Consider the following 20371-nt stretch of genomic DNA (forward strand, 5'->3'; position numbering starts at 1 on the left):
CCCGTGGCTCCAAGAAATGGGATTGGCCGTCATCCCTGTGGAAGGGAGGAGTTCCAGGACTCAGGCCGCCCCCCCCCCACCAAATCTGCCTCAGTTCCCCCACCACCCCGCCCCCGGGGAGGATCCTGTTGCCCTGAGGGTCCCAAACCTCACCACCCAAGCCCCCCATCCTTCTCCTGTCCCCTCTGTGTCCACCCCACAGCCAGAGGGGCCACCGGACGTGTCTACGAACTAAATAATCATCATCATCAATCGTATTTATTGAGCGCTTACTATGTGCAGAGCACTGTACTAAGCGCTTGGGAAGTACAAATTGGCAACACATGGAGACAGTCCCTACCCAACAGTGGGCTCACAGTCTAAAAGGGGGAGACAGAGAACAAAACCGAACATACCAACAAAATAAAATAAATAGGATAGATATGGACAAATAATGTACAAATAATAATGATAATTATTATGGTACTTCCTCATCATCATCAATCGTATTTATTGAGCGCTTACTATGTGCAGAGCACTGTACTAAGCGCTTGGGAAGTACAAATTGGCAACATCTAGAGACAGTCCCTACCCACCAGTGGGCTCGCAGTCTAAAAGGGGGAGACAGAGAACTAAACCAAACATACTAACAAAATAAAATAAATAGACTAGATATGTACAAGTAAAATAAATAAATATAGAGTAATAAATATGTACAAACATATATACATATATACAGGTGCTGTGGGGAAGGGAAGGACTTGTTAAGCACTTACTGTGTGCCGAGCACTCTTCTAAGCCCTGGAGTAGATCCAAGCTAATCAGGTTGGACAAAGTCCCTGTCCCACATGGGGCTTCGCGGTCTTCATCCCCATTTTACAGATGAGGAACCAAGGCCCTGTCTCTATATGTTGCCAACTTGTACATCCCAAGCGCTTAGTACAGTGCTCGGCACACAGTAAGCTCTCAATAAATACAATTGTTGATGATGATGATGACTTGTCCAAGGTACCACAGCAGACAAGTCGTGGAGCCGGGATTAGAACCCAGGTCCTTCTGACTCTCAGGCCCGGGCTGTAGCCATTAAGCCACGCTGCTTCTCTATTATCTTTGTCCAGGCTGTCGGTACGGTGCTCTGCACAGAGTAGACTGTAAGCAAATTGAGGGCGGGATCATGTCTGCTAGCTGTTGGATTCTCCCAAGCGCTTAGCACAGTGCTCTGCGTACAGTCAGTCCATTAATTGTATTTAGTGAGCACTCACTCTATGCAGAGCACTGAACTAAACGCTTGGGAGAGGTCAACGGAGTTGGTAGGCACATTCCCTGCCCACAGTGAGCTTGAAGTCTAGATGGGCAGACAGGTGGTAATATAAATAAATAATTAATAGAGATGGACATAGCTTATAATAGACTGAAAGCTCCTCGAGGGCAGGAATCATGTCTACCAACTCTATTGGACTCTCCTAAGCATTCACTACAGTGCCCTGCGTGCAGTCAGCACCCAATAAATTCCCCTGATTGACTGATCCCAAGCGCTTAGTACAGTGCTCTGCACGCAGTAAGCGCTCAATAAATACAATTGATGATGATCCAGTAAACCCACATCTTCTGCCTGGCTTCCCCAGGCTCTGGGGATAGGGCAAGGAGCCCCTTGGGATCTCCCCTGTGAAGTTTCTCCTCCTGCCTTGGATAGGGAAGCAAGCCTGCTATCCTGGGAAGAAGGAAGAGCAGGGAAGGTGCATGGAATCTCGGAAGGATGACTCACTGTAAAGGAAAATCCCCAGCTGGGAGAGGGCTCCGGTGGTAGAGATAAATACGGTTGAATGAACAGAGAAAGGATCCAGGCTGGAGGCGCAAAACAGAAGCAGCGTGGTCTAGTGGAGCACGGGCCTGGGTTCTAGTCCCGCCTCCTCCACTCGTCAGTCACTCGATTGTATTTATTGAGCGCTTACTGTGTGCAGAGCACTGTACCAAGAGCTCGGGTGAGTACAATACAAAAACAGGCACATCCCCTACCCACGACAAGCTTCTTCTGTGTGACCTTGGGCAAGTTACTTCACTTCTCTGGTCCTCAGTGACCTCTTCTGCAAAATAGTAAGACTTTGAACCCCACGGGGGGCAGGAACTGCGGTCTGACCTGATTAGCTTGGACATACCCCAGCGCTTAGTACAGTGCCTGGCACTGTAGACACTTAACAAATACAATGAAGAAAAAGAAAGCAGGCACCCTGCCAAGCCCGTTGGGTATCCGAGCAGCCCAGTGGGCACTGACCCCATCCCAGCTTCCTTCCACCTCGTTGCCCGCATCCCCCTCCCCCAGAAAGACCCCCAGAGCGCTTACTGTGTGCAGAGCACTGTACCGAGAGCAAGCGCTTAGTACAGTGCTCTGCACACAGTAAGCGCTCAATAAATACGATTGATTGATTGGGTGAGTACAATACAAAAACAGGCACATCCCCCACCCACAACAAGCTTCTTCTGTGTGACCTTGGGCAAGTTACTTCACTTCTCTGGTCCTCAGTGACCTCTTCTGCAAAACAGTAAGACTTTGAACCCCATGCGGGACAGGAACTGCGGTCTGACCTGATTAGCTTGGATCTACCCCAGCACTTAGTACAGTGCCTGGCACTGTAGACACTTAACAAATGCAATGAAAAAAAAAATAAAGCAGGCACCCCGCCAAGCCCGTTGGTTATCCGAGCAGCCCAGTGGGCACTGACCCCATCCCACCTTCCTTCCACCTCGTTGCCCGCATCCCCCTCCCCCAGAAAGACCCCCAGAGCGCTTAGTGTGTGCAGAGCACTGTGCCAAGAGCTCAGGTGAGTACAATACAAAAACAGGCACATCCCCTACCCACAACAAGCTTCTTCTGTGTGACCTCGGGCAAGTTACTTCACTTCTCTGGTCCTCAGTGACCTCTTCTGCAAAACAGTAAGACTTTGAACCCCATGTGGGGCAGGAACTGTGGTCTGACCTGATTAGCTTGGACATACCCCAGCGCTTAGTACAGTGCCTGGCACTGTAGACACTTAACAAATGCAATGAAAAAAAATAAAGCAGGCACCCCGCCAAGCCCGTTGGATATCCGAGCAGCCCAGTGGGCACTGACCCCATCCCAGCTTCCTTCCACCTCGTTGCCCGCATCCCCCTCCCCCAGAAAGACCCCCAGAGCGCTTACTGTGTGCAGAGCACTGTACCGAGAGCTCGGGTGAGTACAATACAAAAATAGGCACATCCCCTACCCACAACAAGCTTCTTCTGTGTGACCTCGGGCAAGTTACTTCACTTCTCTGGTCCTCAGTGACCTCTTCTGCAAAACAGTAAGACTTTGAACCCCATGTGGGGCAGGAACTGTGGTCTGACCTGATTAGCTTGGACATACCCCAGCGCTTAGTACAGTGCCTGGAACTGTAGACACTTAACAAATGCAATGAAAAAAAAGAAAGCAGGCACCCCGCCAAGCCCGTTGGATATCCGAGCAGCCCAGTGGGCACTGACCCCATCCCAGCTTCCTTCCACCCCGTTGCCCGCATCCCCCTCCCCTAGAAAGACCCCCAGAGTGCTTACTGTGTGCAGAGCACTGTACCGAGAGCTTGGGTGAGTACAATACAAAAACAGGCACATCCCCTACCCACGACAAGCTTCTTCTGTGTGACCTTGGGCAAGTTACTTCACTTCTCTGGTCCTCAGTGACCTCTTCTGCAAAACAGTAAGACTTTGAACCCCATGTGGGGCAGGAACTGTGGTCTGACCTGATTAGCTTGGACATACCCCAGCGCTTAGTACAATGCCTGGCACTGTAGACACTTAACAAATGCAATGAAAAAAAATAAAGCAGGCACCCTGCCAAGCCCGTTGGATATCCGAGCAGCCCAGTGGGCACTGACCCCATCCCAGCTTCCTTCCACCTTGTTGCCTGCATCCCCCTCGCCAAGAAAGACCACTCAGAGCCCTTACTGTGTGCAGAGCACTGTACCGAGAGCAAGTGCTTAGTACAGTGCTCTGCACACAGTAAGCGCTCAATAAATACGATTGATTGATTAATTGGGTGAGTACAATACAAAAACAGGCACATCCCCTACCCACAACAAGCTTCTTCTGTGTGACCTTGGGCAAGTTACTTCACTTCTCTGGTCCTCAGTGACCTCTTCTGCAAAACAGTAAGACTTTGAACCCCATGTGGGGCAGGAACTGTGGTCTGACCTGATTAGCTTGGACATACCCCAGCGCTTAGTACAATGCCTGGAACTGTAGACACAACAAATGCAATGAAAAAAAAAGAAAGCAGGCACCCCGCCAAGCCCGTTGGATATCCGAGCAGCCCAGTGGGCATTGACCCCATCCCAGCTTCCTTCCACCTTGTTGCCTGCATCCCCCTCCCCAAGAAAGACCCCCAGAGTGCTTACTGTGTGCAGAGCATTGTACCGAGAGCAAGCGCTTAGTACAGTGCTCTGCACACAGTAAGCGCTCAATAAATACGATTGATTGATTGATTGGGTGAGTACAATACAAAAACAGGCACATCCCCTACCCACAACAAGCTTCTTCTGTGTGACCTTGGGCAAGTTACTTCACTTCTCTGGTCCTCAGTGACCTCTTCTGCAAAACAGTAAGACTTTGAACCCCATGTGGGGCAGGAACTGTGGTCTGACCTGATTAGCTTGGACATACCCCAGCGCTTAGTACAATGCCTGGCACTGTAGACACTTAACAAATGCAATGAAAAAAAATAAAGCAGGCACCCCGCCAAGCCCGTTGGTTATCCGAGCAGCCCAGTGGGCACTGACCCCATCCCAGCTTCCTTCCACCTCGTTGCCCGCATCCCCCTCCCCCAGAAAGACCCCCGGAGAAGTGGGGGTGTAGGACGGGGGAGTGGACTGGGTTTGGGGGCCTGAAAGTCAATGCCGTCCACCTCTCCCGACCCCACCTGCCCTCACCAGCTGGACTGAGGTATGAGTCACAGTCAGTCTGCCTGGCTGCCCTGCTGGGAGCCCAGGCCTCCTGCCTTCTGGGTTTGGTTTAAGAACATATTAGTCACGGAGAAGGGGCCAGGCCTTTCCCGAAAATTCAACGAAAATCCCGAAGAAACACAGAAAAGAGAAGGCAAGAAAGTGAGTCAGTGTATGCCACCCTCTCCCTGTCAAAAGACCCCACCCTCCCTCCCCACCAACGCCATCCCCTTTCGTCCTCCATCTCTTGCCTCTTCTTCCATTTCCTCTTCCTCTTTCCCCTCAGCATCATCATCAGTCATCATCAATCGTATTTATTGAGCGCTTACTATGTGCAGAGCACCGTACTAAGCGCTTGGGAAGTACAAATTGGCAACATATAGAGACAGTCCCTACCCACGTTGGGCTCACAGTCTAAAAGGGGGAGACAGAGAACAAAACCAAACATACTAACAAAATAAAATAGACTAGATATGTACAAGTAAAATAAACAAATAAATAGAGTAATAAATATGTACAAACATATATACGTATATACAGGTGCTGTGGGGAAGGGAAGGAGGTAAGATGGGGGGGATGGAGAGGGGGACGAGGGGGAGAGGAAGGAAGGGGCTCAGTCTGGGAAGGCCTGGGAAGCACTGCTGAGGGGGGAGAGAGAGAGAGGAAGAAACAGGTGAAGAGGCAAAGGGGAGTCAGAAGTCCAGGCAGATAATAATATTGTTGGTATTTGTTAAGCGCTTACTATGTGCCAAGCACTGTTCTAAGCACTGCGGTAGATACAAGGTAATCAGGTTGTCCCACGCGGGGCTCACAGTCTTCATCCCCATTTTCCAGATGAGGGAACTGAGGCCCAGAGAAGTGAAGTGCCTTGCCCAAAGTCACCCAGCTGACAAGTGGCGGAGCCGGGATTTGAACCCCCGACCTCTGACTCCCAAGCCCGGGCCCTTTCCACTGAGCCACGCTGCTTCTCTTGATACGAGCTCAGCAGATGAAACCATCCCTTGGTCTGCAGCTGAATGGCGGGAGGAGGGGTGGAAATAATAACAATAATAATGATCATTCATTCATTCAATCGTATTTATTGAGCGCTTACTGTGTGCAGAGCACTGGATTAAGCGCTTGGGAAGTACAAGTTGCCAACAGATAGAGACGGTCCCTACCCGACAGCGGGCTCACAGTCTAGAAGGGGGAGACAGACAGCAAAACAAAACATATTAACAAAATACAATAAATAGAGTAGTAAATATGTACAAGTAAAATAAATAAATAAATATATATATATATATATACACACATACATACATACATACATACATACATCTCCATAAAGGAAAGGGGTACCTCAGTCTCATCTATTTCATCACTCAGGCCCTGCCTCTGGCCCCGAATGCCCTCCCTCCTCAAGTCCAACAGACCATGATTTCTCTCCCGCCTTCAAGGTCAGAAAAAAAAGAAATCACACCTCCTCCAAGAAGCCTCCCCTGATTAAGTCCTCATTTCAATCAATCAATCAATCAATCGTATTTATTGAGTGCTTACCGTGTGCAGAGCACTGTGCTAAGCGCTTGGGAAGTACAAGTTGGCAACATATAGAGACGGTCCCCTACCCATTTCCTCTTCTCTCCCTTCTGCATCACCCTTTCGCTCGGCTGTTCTCCCCTCCCTTGGCATAATGGCATTTATTAAGCGCTTACTATGTGCAAAGCACTGTTCTAAGGGCTGGGGAGGGTACAAGGTGATCAGGTTGCCCCATGGGGGGCTCACTGTCTTAATCCCCATTTTACAGATGAGGTAACTGAGGCACAGAGAAGTGAAGTGACATGCCCAAAGTCACACAGCAGACAATTGGCGGAGCCGGGATTTGAACCCTTGACTTCTGACTCCAAAGCCCATGCTCTTTCCACTGAGCCACGCTGCTTTTTAGACTGTGAGCCCACTGTGGGGTAGGGACCGTCTCTAAATGTTGCCAACTTGTACTTCCCAAGCGCTTAGTACAGTGCTCTGCACACAGTAAGTGCTCAATAAATACGATCGATTGATTGATTAAACAAACAAATAAACAAAAGGGGAAGATTCCTGCTAGTCCAGACCCTCTGGTCGTTCCAAAAGAGATTAACCCAATCTCTGCCCTGGATTATAAACTCCTTGAGGGCTGGGATCATGTCTACCAGTGTGGCTCAGTGGAAAAGAGCCTGGGCTTTGGAGTCAGAGGTCATGGGTTCAAGTCCCAGCTCCACCAATTGTCAGCTGTGTGACTTTGGGCAAGTCACTTCACTTCTCTGTGCTTCAATTACCTCTTCTGTAAAATGGGGATGAAGACTGTGACCCCGCCGTGGGACAACCTGATCACCTTGTGACCTCCCCAGCGCTTAGAACAGTGCTTTGCACATAGTAAGCGCTTAATAAATGCCATCATTATTAGTACCAACTCGATTGCATTACACTCTCCCAACCCCGCTCAGTCCAGTGCTCTGTGCACTGTAAGCGCTCACTAAATACCGTTAATGGATTGATTAGGGAAACCGTGTGGCCCAGCGGAAAGAGTACGGAGCTGGGAGTCAGAGGACCTGGATTCTAATCCCAACTCTGCCTCTTACTTGCTGGGTGACCTTGGGCAAGTCATTTGACTTCTCTGTGCCTCAGTTACCACATCCGCAAAATAGGGACTTTGCTGGAGAAGCAGCGTGGCTCAGTGGAAAGAGCCTGGGCTTTGGAGTCGGCGGTCATGGGTTCAAATCCCAGCTCCGCCGCTTGTCAGCTTTGTGACTTTGGGCAAGTCACTTCACTGCTCTGTGCCTCAGTTCCCTCATCTGTAAAATGGGGATGAAGACTGTGAGCCCCCCGTGGGACAACCTGATCACCTTGTATCTCCCCCCAGTGCTTAGAACAGTGCTTTGTACATAGTAAGCGCTTAATAAATGCCATCATTATTATTATTCAATATACCCGTTCTCCCACCCACTTAAACTGTGAGGCCAGGTGGAATCTGATTATCTTGTGTCTGCCCCAGCTCTCAATACGGTGCTTGGCATATAATAACAAATACCATAATTATTAATAATAATCAATGATTATATAATTATAGCGCTTAGAACAGTGCTTGGCACATAGTGCTTAACAAGTATTATTATTATTATTATAACGACTGATGTACCTGACACTTTGGAATGGATTGTCTTTTAGACTGTGAGCCCACTGTTGGGTAGGGACTGTCTCTATATGTTGCCAATTTGTACTTCCCAAGCGCTTAGTACAGTGCTCTGCACATAGTAAGCGCTCAATAAATACGATTGATGATGATGATGATGATTGTCTCTACCCCAGCCCTTAGTACAAAGCTTGGATATAGAGTGAGCATTCAAGAAACAGCATGACTATTATGATGATTTCTGCACTAACTCGCTCTTCTCCTTAGTCTTCAGTACAAGGCTCGGATATAGAGTGAGCGTTTAAGAAACAGCATGACTATTATGATGATTTCTGCACTGACTTGCTCTTCTCTTTAGTCTTCAGTACAAGGCTTGGATATAGAGTGAGTGTTTAAGAAACAGCGTGACTATTATGATGATTTCTGCACTAACTCGCTCTTCTCCTTAGTCCTCAGTACAAGGCTTGGATATAGAGTGAGCGTTTAAGAAACAGCATGACTATTATGATGATTTCTGCACTGACTCGCTCTTCTCCTTAGTCTTCAGTACAAGGCTTGGATATAGAGTGAGCGTTTAAGAAACAGCATGACTGTTATGATGATTTCTGCACTGACTCGCTCTTCTCCTTAGTCTTCAGTACAAGACTTGGATATAGAGTGAGCGTTTAAGAAACAGCATGACTATTATGATGATTTCTGCACTAACTCGCTCTTCTCCTTAGTCTTCAGTACAAGGCTTGGATATAGAGTGAGTGTTTAAGAAACAGCATGACTATTATGATGATTTCTGCACTAACTCGCTCTTCTCAGTCTTCAGTACGAGGCTTGGATATAGAATGAGCGTTTAAGAAACATCATCATCATCATCATCAATCGTATTTATTGAGCGCTTACTATGTGCAGAGCACTCTACTAAGCGCTTGGGAAGTCCAAATTGGCAACATATAGAGACAGTCCCTACCCAACAGTGGGCTCACAGTCTAAAAGGGGGAGACAGAGAACAAAACCAAACATACTAACAAAATAAAATAGGATAGATATGTAGAAATAAATTAAATAAATAAATAAATAGAGTAAAAAAATATGTACAAACATATATACATATATACAGGTGCTGTGGGGGAAGGGAGGGAGATGATTTCTGCACTAACTCACTCTTCTCCTTAGTCTTCAGTACAAGGCTTGGATATAGAGTGGGCGTTTAAGAAACAGCATGACTATTATGATGATTTCTGCGCTGACTCGCTCTTCTCCTTAGTCTTCCCCAAACACAGCCCTTTTTGGCAAAAGGACAACTTTCACTAGAGCAGCTGGGGCTGAGATTGGGTAAGGGAAAAAAGTTTCTGGCCCCGGGAGGAACAGACACTTCTACAATAAACGCCCTCCCCAATTCCCTTCCCCTTCCCCCTTCTTGAATCCTGGGTTTCCATCACTTTCTCAACTCCACCCAATCCAGCTCAGACTGTTCCCTGTTGGGGGGCCGGGTGAGGTAGAATCAATCAATCAATCAATCAATCAATCATATTTATTAAGCGCTTACTGCGTGCAGAGCACTGTACTAAGCGCTTGGGAAGTACAAGTTGGCAACATATAAGAAGAACTGCCCCCTCCAACCCCTTCCGATCCCCATCCGCTCTCCGACTGCTGTTTGAGATGAATAATTTAGCTGCTAGAATTACAGTAAAGAGACACTCAGCTTCCCTTCCCAAATCATTAAGAGCTCATACAAGACGTCTTAGTTCCTTCTAAGGAAAGTCCCTTGCTAGGACAAGCCCTGCCTGCTTGGTGGGATCATGGCTCTAATTTGGGTTTTTTTTTTTTTTAATTTTAATATCTTGGTGGGGGGAAAGCAGAATTAGGAGATTACCTGTTGGAAAGGGGTGCTATGGTTGCATTTTTGGCCCTCACCAGGGACCACGGGCTGAGTGAGTGTGGGATGCTTTGTGGGGGGGTTTGTACATATTTGTTACTCTATTTATTTATTTTACTTGTACCTATCTATTCCATTTATTTTATTTTGTTAGTATGTTTGGTTTTGTTCTCTGTCTCCCCCTTTTAGACTGTGAGCCCACTGTTGGGTAGGGACTGTCTCTATATGTTGCCAACTTGGACTTCCCAAGCGCTTAGTACAGTGCTCTGCACACAGTAAGCACTCAATAAATATGATTGATGATGATGATGATGATTGACTTCAAGGCTCTCCAGTAGCTCCTCTTACTCAACAACTCTCTTCTCGCACTACATACCAGCTCACACTCTTTATTCTTCCCAAGATGACTTTCCCACTGTGCCTCAATCTTGACTATCCCTTGGCCTTTACCCCTGTCCTTTCCTCCTTCCTGGAACACTTCACTTCCCCTCCAAACCCCCTAACCCCCAACTCTCCCCATCTTCAAAGCCCTCCTGAAAAGCCCACCTATTCTAGAAAGCCTTCTCTGCTTAATTCCCAATATTCTGAGTTGAATCAATCTAGCAGCCCGTATGGATTTATCTTCCTGCCCCAGTCTGTAATTATGTATTTCTGTTTATCAGTTGTATAATTATTTATTCCAATAGTCCATCTGGACATTCCTTATTCCTACCGATTTTATCCTTGTTCTTTGTCTGCTCACTTTTATCTGTTTCTCCCAGTAGATTGCAAACTCCCCAAGGACAGAAAAGGCCTCTTTTGTTTCTGATGCATTCCCTGAAGGGTTCAGTACAGCACACTGCCCCAAAATGGGTGATCAGTACAGTGCTTAGTATTGGTAGCAGTAAGTGCTCCATAAATACAATGGGCCTGTTGATGGTCTCCCTCAGCCCCTGTCCTCAAGGTACTTTCATGCTAATTAAAGGAATTTGCATTTCCCGTTACCTCTGGTTGCTAATGGTTTTGATAATAATAATGATGTTATTAAACACAACCCACCTAACTGCTGGGGTAGTTACAAGATAATCAGGTCAGACAAAGTCTCTGTCCCACCCAGGGTCACAACCTAAGGGAAGGGAGGGTGCATATATATGTATCCACCTGTATATATGTATATATGTTTGTACATATTTTTTTTTACTCTATTTATTTATTTATTTAATTTATTTGTACATATCTGTTCTATTTATTTTATTTTGTCAGTATGTTTGGTTTTGTTCTCTGTCTCCCCCTTTTAGACTGTGAGCCCACTGTTGGGTAGGGACTGTCTCTATATGTTGCCAATTTGTACTTCCCAAGCGCTTAGTACAGTGCTCTTCACATAGTAAATGCTCAATAAATACGATTGATGATGATATGGAGCCCCCATTTTACATATGAGGGAACCAAGGCCCAGAGAGGGTAAGTGACTTGCTCAAGGACACACAGCAAAAAGTGAGGCAGGACTATGTCCAATCTGTATATATGTATATATGCTTGTACATATTTATTACTCTATTTATTTATTTATTTTACTTGTACGTATCTATTCTATTAATTTTATTTTGTTGGTATGTTTGGTTTTGTTCTCTGTCTCCCCCTTTTAGACTGTGAGCCCACTGGTGGGTAGGGACTGTCTCTATGTGTTGCCAACTTGTACTTCCCAAGCGCTTAGTACAGTGCTCTGCACACAGTAAGCGCTCAATAAATACGATCGATGATGATGAAGCGGCAGAGCTGGGATTAGAACCCCTATATGGGCTTGACTCCGTGGAAAGCGTGGCTCAGTGGAAAGAGCGTGGGCTTTGGAGTCAGAGGTCATGGGTTCAAATCCCGGCTCCGCCAGTTGTCAGCTGTGTGACTTTGGGCAAAGTCACTTGACTTCTCTGTGCCTCAGTTACCTCATCTGTAAAATGGGGATTAAAACTGTGAGTCCCCCCTGGGACAACCTGATCACCTTGTAACCTCCCCAGCGCTTAGAACAGTGCTTTGCACATAGTAAGCGCTTAATAAATGCCATTATTATTATTATTATTATTATTATATGGGACAGCGGTCCAAAAGTATCGCTAAATTGTCAGCTCCTTAAGGGCAGGGAACATGTCTACCAACTCTGTCGTCCTCTCTGGAGAGCTCAGTACAGTGCTCTGCACAGAAAAAGTGCTCGCTAAATACCTCTGGTTGATTGATTGTATCTGTTTATCCAGCCCGGGGGTAGTTGTGTAAGAAGAAACGTGGCCCCACTGAACTCTGATTTTGTCCTAAAGTCACTTTGTCCGGGTTCAAACTCCTGAGCACTTTATTTTTTTCACAATATTTGTCAATTCATTCAATCATATTTATTGAGCGCTTACTGTGTGCAGAGCACTGTACTAAGCGCTTGGGAAGTACAAGTTGGCAACGCAGTTAATGCGCTTACTGTGTGCTGGGCACTGTACTATGCGATGGGGTAAATCATCATCATCAATCGTATTTATTGAGCGCTTACTATGTGCAGAGCACTGTACTAAGCGCTTGGGAAATACAAATTGGCAACACATAGAGACAGTCCCTACCCAACAGTGGGCTCACAGTATAAAAGGGATATGTACAAGTAAAATAAATAAATATACAAGCTAATCGAATTAAACACGGTCCCTGTCCCACTTGGGGTTCACAGTCTTAATCCCTATTTTACAGATGAGGGAATTGAGGCACAGAGAAGTGAAGTGACTTGTCCAAGGTCACACAGCAGACAGGTGGGAGAACGGGATTAGAACCCAGGTCCTCCGGCTCTGATGCCCGTGCTCTTCCCGCCAGGCCACACTGCTTCTCTAGCATTTCGTCATCAATCGTATTTATTGAGCGCTTACTGTGTGCAGAGCACTGTACTAAGCGCTTGGGAAGTCCAAATTGGCAACATATAGAGACGGTCCCTACCCAACAGTGGGCTCACAGTCTAAAAGGGGGAGACAAAACCAAACATACTACAAAATAAAATAGGTGGGGGAAGGAGCCCCGAGGGGGATTTGGGCAGAGTCTGCCCTTCCAACCTAAAAGTGGGGCAGTGGGCCTCGGGAGGGAAGAAAGGGGGAAACAGCGGGCTGGAAGCGCAGAGGACATGAGTTCTAATTCTGTTCCGGCCCCTGAAATGCCGTGTGACCTTGGGCCGGTCACTTAACCTCTCTGGGCTACCATCCCCTGCTCTGTAAAATGGGGATAAAACACCTGTTCTCCCATGTAGAATGAGAATCCCGAGTGGGACGGAGCCTGTGCCCACCCTGATTGTAGCTCTCTTCCTCCCTTCAAGGCCCTACTGAGAGCTCACCTCCTCCAGGAGGCCTTCCCAGACTGAGCCCCTTCCTTCCTCTCCTCCTCGTCCCCCTCTCCATCCCCCATCTTACCTCCTTCCCTTCCCCACAGCACCTGTATATATGTATATATGGTTGTACATATTTATTACTCTATTTATTTATTTATTTTGCTTGTACATTTCTATCCTATTTATTTTATTTTGTTGGTATGTTTGGTTTTGTTCCCTGTCTCCCCCTTTTAGACTGTGAGCCCACTGTTGGGTAGGGACTGTCTCTATGTATTGCCAATTTGTACTTCCCAAGCGCTTAGTACAGTGCTCTGCACATAGTAAGCGCTCAATAAATACGACTGACTGATTGATTGATTCTGTGGCTACCCCAGAGCTCAGGCGCAGGCTTAATAGACGCCTCGAGTAAATAAAAATCAATCAATGATGCTGGACTCGGCTGACTGAGAGACACAGGGGTTAGGGGACCGGCCCTGGGAGGGGGTTCAAAGTTCTCAGGAGGACGGGAGCCACTGCCGATGGAGGGGTGAATGGAGGGGTTTGATCGATCGTTCGGTGGTATTTAGTGAACGCTTACTCTCTGCAGGGCACTGTATTGAGCGCTTGGGAGAGGACAAGACTGAGCCCCTTCCTTCCTCTCCCCCTCGTCCCCCTCTCCACCCCCCCATCTTACCTCCTTCCCTTCCCCGCAGCACCTGCATATGTGTATATATGTTTGTTCATATTTATTACTCTATTTATTTTACTTGTACATATCTATTTTATTTATTTTATTTTGTTAGTATGTTTGGTTTTGTTCCCCTTTTAGACTGTGAGCCCACTGTTGGGTAGGGACTGTCTCTATAGGTTGCCAATTTGGACTTCCCAAGCACTTAGTATAGTGCTCTGCACACAGTAAGCGCTCAATAAATACGATTGATGATTGATGATGACAGTATAATAGAGTTAGTAGTCACGTTCCCTGCCCGTGAGGAGTTTACAGTCTAGGGAGCTCGGGGTTGGGGGGGGCGTTCAGGCTTAAGCCCCAGCTACACCTGGTGGGTCATCATCATCATCATCAATCGTGTTTATTGAGCGCTTCCTGTGTGCAGAGCACTGTACTAAGCGCTTGGGAAGTACAGATTGGCAACATATAGAGACGGTCCCTACCCAACAGTGGGCTCACAGTCTAAAAGGGGGAAGTAGCCAATCGGCACGGGGGCCCGGGGGGCGAGAGGGGTCATGCCAGGGTCCAGAGGAAGTCCCTCCCAGTTATTGATCGCCTCTCAAAGTCCCCTCCGCTGGTTGCCCAGCGTGTCCTCAACCTGGCTGCCCTCATTACAAGGGCACGACCCCCGCCTCAGCTTCACTCTCTCTTCAGGATAATGATAATGATAATTATAATTATAATGATGACATCTTACCTCCTTCCCTTCCCCACAGCACCTGTATATATGTATATATGTTTGTACATATTTATTACTCTATTTTATTTGTACATATCTATTCTATATATTTTATTTTGTTAGGATGTTTGGTCTTGTTCTCTGTCTCCCCCTTTTAGACTGTGAGCCCACTGTTGGGTAGGGACTCTCTCTATAGGTTGCCAATTTGTACTTCCCAAGCGCTTAGTACAGTGCTCTGCACATAGTAAGCGCTTAATAAATACGATTGATGATGATGATGATGATGATGGCATTTGTTAAGCGCTTACTATGTGCCAAGCACTGTTCTAAGCACTGGGGGGGATACAAGGTGATCAGGTTGTCCCACGCGGGGCTCACAGTCAATCAATCAATCAATCAATCAATCGTATTTATTGAGCACTTACTATGTGCAGAGCACTGTACTAAGCGCTTGGGAAGTACAAATTGGCATCACATAGAGACAGTCCCTACCCGATAGTGGGCTCACAGTCTAAAAGGGGGAGACAGAGAACAGAACCAAACATACCAACAAAATAAAATAAGTAGGATAGAAATGTACAAGTAAAATAAATAAATAAATGTTCCAGATGAGTTCACGGAGGCCCAGAGAAGTGAAGTGACTTGCCCAAAGTCACCCAGCTGACAAGGGGCGGAGCTGGGATTTGAACCCATGACCTCTGACTCCAAAGCCCGGGCTCTTTCCACTGAGCCACGCTGCTTCTCTGCTTCTCTTCTATCTTAGGATAGTCTCAGAGGGATGGGCTCTGAGAAGCAGCGTGGCTCAGTGGAAAAGAGCCCGGGGTTTGGAGTCAGAGGTCATGGGTTCAAGTCCCGGCTCTGCCACTTGTCAGCTGTGTGACTTTGGGTAAGTCACTTCACTTCTCTGTGCCTCAGTTGTCTCATCTGTAAAATGGGGTTTAAGACTGTGAGCCCCCCGTGGGACAACCTGATCACCTTGTAACCTCCCCAGCGCTTAGAACAGTGCTTTGCACATAGTAAGGGCTTAACAAATGCCATCATTATTATGGGCTCGCCCGTTTACGAAGCCGGGCGGTGGGGATGCCGACTCCACTTACCCTGTTCTGGCCGCCCACTGCCAAGTGGCCACCCCACACACCATCCTGGATCAGTCCACTCTGCTCCTAGCCAGAAGAGGCCAGGAATTCATTCATTCATTCGTTCAGTCGTATTTATTGAGCGCTTACTGTGTGCAGAGCACTGTACTAAGCGCTTGGGAAGTCCAAGCTGGCAACATATAGAGACGGTCCCTACCCAACAGTGGGCTCACAGTCTTTATCCCCACTTTCCAAGATGAGGTAACTGGGGTCCAGAGAAGTGAAGTGACTTGCCCAAGGTCACGCAACAGACGAGTGGTGGAGCCGGAATTCGAACCCAGGTCCTTCTGATTCTCAGGCCCGTGCACAATCCAATAGGTCACGCCGCTTCTCAGCCCTAGAGCCCCGGTCTCTGAGTTTCATCCCATCAATCAGTCGTATTTATTGAGCGCTTACTGTGTGCAGAGCACTGTACTAAGCGCTTGGGAAGTACAAGTTGGCAACATAGCATGACAGTATCCTCTAGATTAATCCATTCGATTCGAGGAATTTCCCGAAATCTTCTACTTTTGGAGTCATCCAAGGCCTGTGGGACTTTGAAGACCTCTGCAGCTTAGTCAGAAGACAAGATCAAGGATTCTCATGTCAGTTCTGCCACTGGCCTGCTGTATGACCTTGGGCTAGTCACTTAACCTCTCTGGGCCTCAGTTTCCTCATCAGGAAAATGGGGATAAGATCCTCTGCTCTTTCTCCCTCTTCGACGGTGGAATCTGATTTGATGGTGGCCCAGCGCTTAGAACAGTGCTCGGCACATAGTAAGCGCTTAACAGCTACCGTAATTATTATTAATCTCAGGGCTGGGAGAATGGGGTAATAATAATAATAATAATGATAGCATTTATTAAGCGCTTATTGTGTCCGATCTGATTGTTCTCATCAGGAAAATGGGGATAAGATCTTCTGCTCTTTCTCCCTCTTCGACGGTGGAATCTGATTTGATGGTGGCCCGGCGCTTAGCACAGTGCTCGGCACACAATAAGTGCTTAACAACTACCGTAATTATTATTAATCTCAGGGCTGGGAGAATGGGGTAATAATAATAATAATAACAATAGCATTTATTAAGCGCTTATTGTGTCCGATCTGATTGTTCTCATCAGGAAAATGGGGATAAGACCTTCTGCTCTTTCTCCCTCTTCGACGGTGGAATCTGATTTGATGGTGGCCCGGCGCTTAGAACAGTGCTCGGCACATAGTAAGCGCTTAACAGCTACCGTAATTATTATTAATCTCAGGGCTGGGAGAATGGGGTAATAATAATAATAATAATGATAGCATTTATTAAGTGCTTATTGTGTCCGATCTGATTGTTCTCATCAGGAAAATGGGGATAAGATCTTCTGCTCTTTCTCCCTCTTCGACGGTGGAATCTGATTTGATGGTGGCCCAGCGCTTAGCACAGTGCTCGGCACATAGTAAGCGCTTAACAACTACCATCATTATTATTAATCTCAGGGCTGGGAGAATGGGGTAATAAAAATAATAATAACGATAGCATTTATTAAGCGCTTATTGTGTCCGATCTGATTGTTCTAGGACTACACCAGTGCTTAGCGTAAGGGCTAACTACGAGCTGGCTGGAGAAGCAGTGGACTTCCCAAGCGCTTAGTACAGTGCTCTGCACACAGTAAGCGCTCAATAAATGCGATTGATGATGATGATTTACTCTATTTATTTATTTATTTTACTTGTACATTTCTATTCTATTTATTTTATTTTGTTAGTATGTTTGGTTTTGTTCTCTGTCTTCCCCTTTTAGACTGTGAGCCCACTGTTGGGTAGGGACTGTCTCTCTATGTTGCCAATTTGTACTTCCCAAGCGCTCAGTACAGTGCTCTGCACATAGTAAGCGCTCAATAAATACGATTGATGATGACGATGATGATGATGATGATGATAATGGATAGAGCCTGGGCCCGGGAGTCAGATGGACTGACTCCTCACCCCGCCACTTCTCTGCTGTGTGACCTTGGGCCCGTCACTTCACTTCTCTCTGCCTCAGTTCCCCCATCTGTAAAATGGGGATGAAGACTGCAAGACTCATGTGGGACAGGGCCTGTGTCCAATCTGATTAGTTTATATGGACTCCAGCACTTAGTACAGTACTGGGCACCGAGTAAGGGCTTAATGAATACTACAATTCTTTTAGACTGTGAGCCCAATGTTGGGTAGGGACTGTCTCTATATGTTGCCAATTTGTACTTCCCAAGCGCTTAGTACAGTGCTCTGAACATAGTAAGCGCTCAATAAATACAATTGATGATGATAATGATAATGGATAGAGCCTGGGCCCGGGAGTCAGATGGACCGACTCCTCACCCCGCCACTTCTCTGCTGTGTGACCTTGGGCCGGTCACTTCACTGCTCTCTGCCTCAGTTCCCCCATCTGTAAAATGGGGATGAAGACTGCAAGACTCATGTGGGACAGGGCCTGTGTCCAATCTGCTTAGTTTATATGAACTCCAGCACTTAGTACAGTACTGGGCACCGAGTAAGGGCTTAATGAATACTACAGTTCTTTTAGACTGTGAGCCCAATGTTGGGTAGGGACCGTCTCTATATGTTGCCAATTTGTACTTCCCAAGCGCTTAGTACAGTGCTCTGCACACAGTAAGCGCTCAATAAATACGATTGATGATGATGATACAATTATTATTATTAATAAGGGGCAGGAGCCGAACAGCCCGTCACGTCCTCCACCTCCCCCCGGCCCGGAAAGCCGCAGTCTGGGCTGGGATTGGGAACGCGGATGAGGACGCGGCCGCGCTGACCGCACGTGGACGGCCCGTGCCAGGGACCGGGATGGCGCGGGCTCGATGCCAGCTGGCAGTGCCGGGGTGGTACCCGAGAAAGCCGAGTGGTACTACGCTTGGGGGGAGAAAGGTTAGTGGGAAGACTTCATTTTTTAAAATAAAGCGCACCCACACACCGCACAGGGACACACATCCACATGCAGCACACAGATGCCCCCCACCCCCTCTCACACACGTGTACACGCACCCCTTTCCCTCCCACCCAAACCTCCCGGCACATTCCTCTCCCAGAGTTAAAGTGGGAGGTTTTTAAAAAAAAAAAAAGCCCTGGTGTTTCTCATTCATTCACTTATTTATTTCCTTTCCATTTCCCTGGCCGCCATCCCAAATCCGAGCCCGGATTTTCAGCAATTAGCTTGTGGTTCTGGTTGCCACGGCGATGAGTCTTTGTTGGGAACCCTGATCTGAAATGTCAAGACGTTGGTGGACCAGTTTTGGTTTTTTTTTGTTTTTTTTTTCCTTGTGTGGAGTCTAGCTGAAAACTTCCTCTGTCTCTATGGGGATGGGGAACCCCGCCTCATTCCGTATCCTGTGCAGCTGCTTCTATTAACAGTTGTGCAATCCTCACCTCCATCCTGGGGGCTGGGATGGGGGGTGGGCAGAGGGAAGGGCCGGAAGTGCCGTTAAATAATAATAATAATAATCAATCAATCAATCAATCAATCAATCGTATTTATTGAGCGCTTACTATGTGCAGAGCACTGTACTAAGCGCTTGGGAAGTACAAATTGGCATCACATAGAGACAGTCCCTACCCAACAGTGGGCTCACAGTCTAAAAGGGGGAGACAGAGAACAGAACCAAACATACCAACAAAATAAAATAAGTAGGATAGAAATGTACAAGTAAAATAAATAAATAAATAAATAAATAAATAGAGTAATAAATATGTACAACCATATATACATATATACAGGTGCTGTGGGGAAGGGAAGGAGGTAAGACGGGGGGATGGAGAGGGGGACGAGGGGGAGAGGAAAGAAGGGGCTCAGTCTGGGAAGGTCTCCTGGAGGAGGTGAGCTCTCAGCAGGGCCTTGAAGGGAGGAAGAGAGCTAGCTTGGCGGATGGGCAGAGGGATGGGCATTGGGATGCCCATAGGGATGGGCATTGTTATTATTATAATAATAATAATAACAATGGCATTTGTTAAGTCTTTTATAATGATGGCATTTATTAAGTGCTTACTATGTGCAAAGCACTGTTCTAAGTCTTTTAGACTGTGAGCCCACTGTTGGGTAGGGACCGTCTCTATATGTTGCCAACTTGTACTGCACACAGTAAGCGCTCAATAAATACAATTGATTGATTGATTGATGGATTAAGTGCTTCCTATGTGCTAGGCCCTGCACTAAGTGCTGGGGTGGATACAAGCAAATCGGGTTGGCCGCAATCCCCGCCGCACGTGGGGCTCACAGTCTCGATCCCCATTTTACAGATAAGGCAGCTGAGGCACGGAGAAGTGAAGCGACTTGCCCCAGATCACACAGCAGACGAGGGGAGGAGCCGGAGTTAGAACTCAAGACCTTCTGATTCCCAGGCCTGTGTTCTATCCCCTACGCCATTATTGGGGGTCGGGCCTTTTCCTGGCTCTGGGAATTCATTCGATCATATTTATTGAGCGCTTACCGTGCGCAGAGCACTGTACTAATCAATCAATAGTATTTATTGAGCGCTTACTGTGTGCAGAGCACTGTACTAAGCGCTTGGAAGGTATAATTCAGCAATGAAGAGAAACAATCCCTGCCCACACTGGGCTTACAGTCTAGAAGGGG

The sequence above is a fragment of the Tachyglossus aculeatus genome, unplaced genomic scaffold, assembly GCF_015852505.1.
Source record: "Tachyglossus aculeatus isolate mTacAcu1 unplaced genomic scaffold, mTacAcu1.pri SUPER_34, whole genome shotgun sequence".
Taxonomy (NCBI): domain Eukaryota; kingdom Metazoa; phylum Chordata; class Mammalia; order Monotremata; family Tachyglossidae; genus Tachyglossus; species Tachyglossus aculeatus.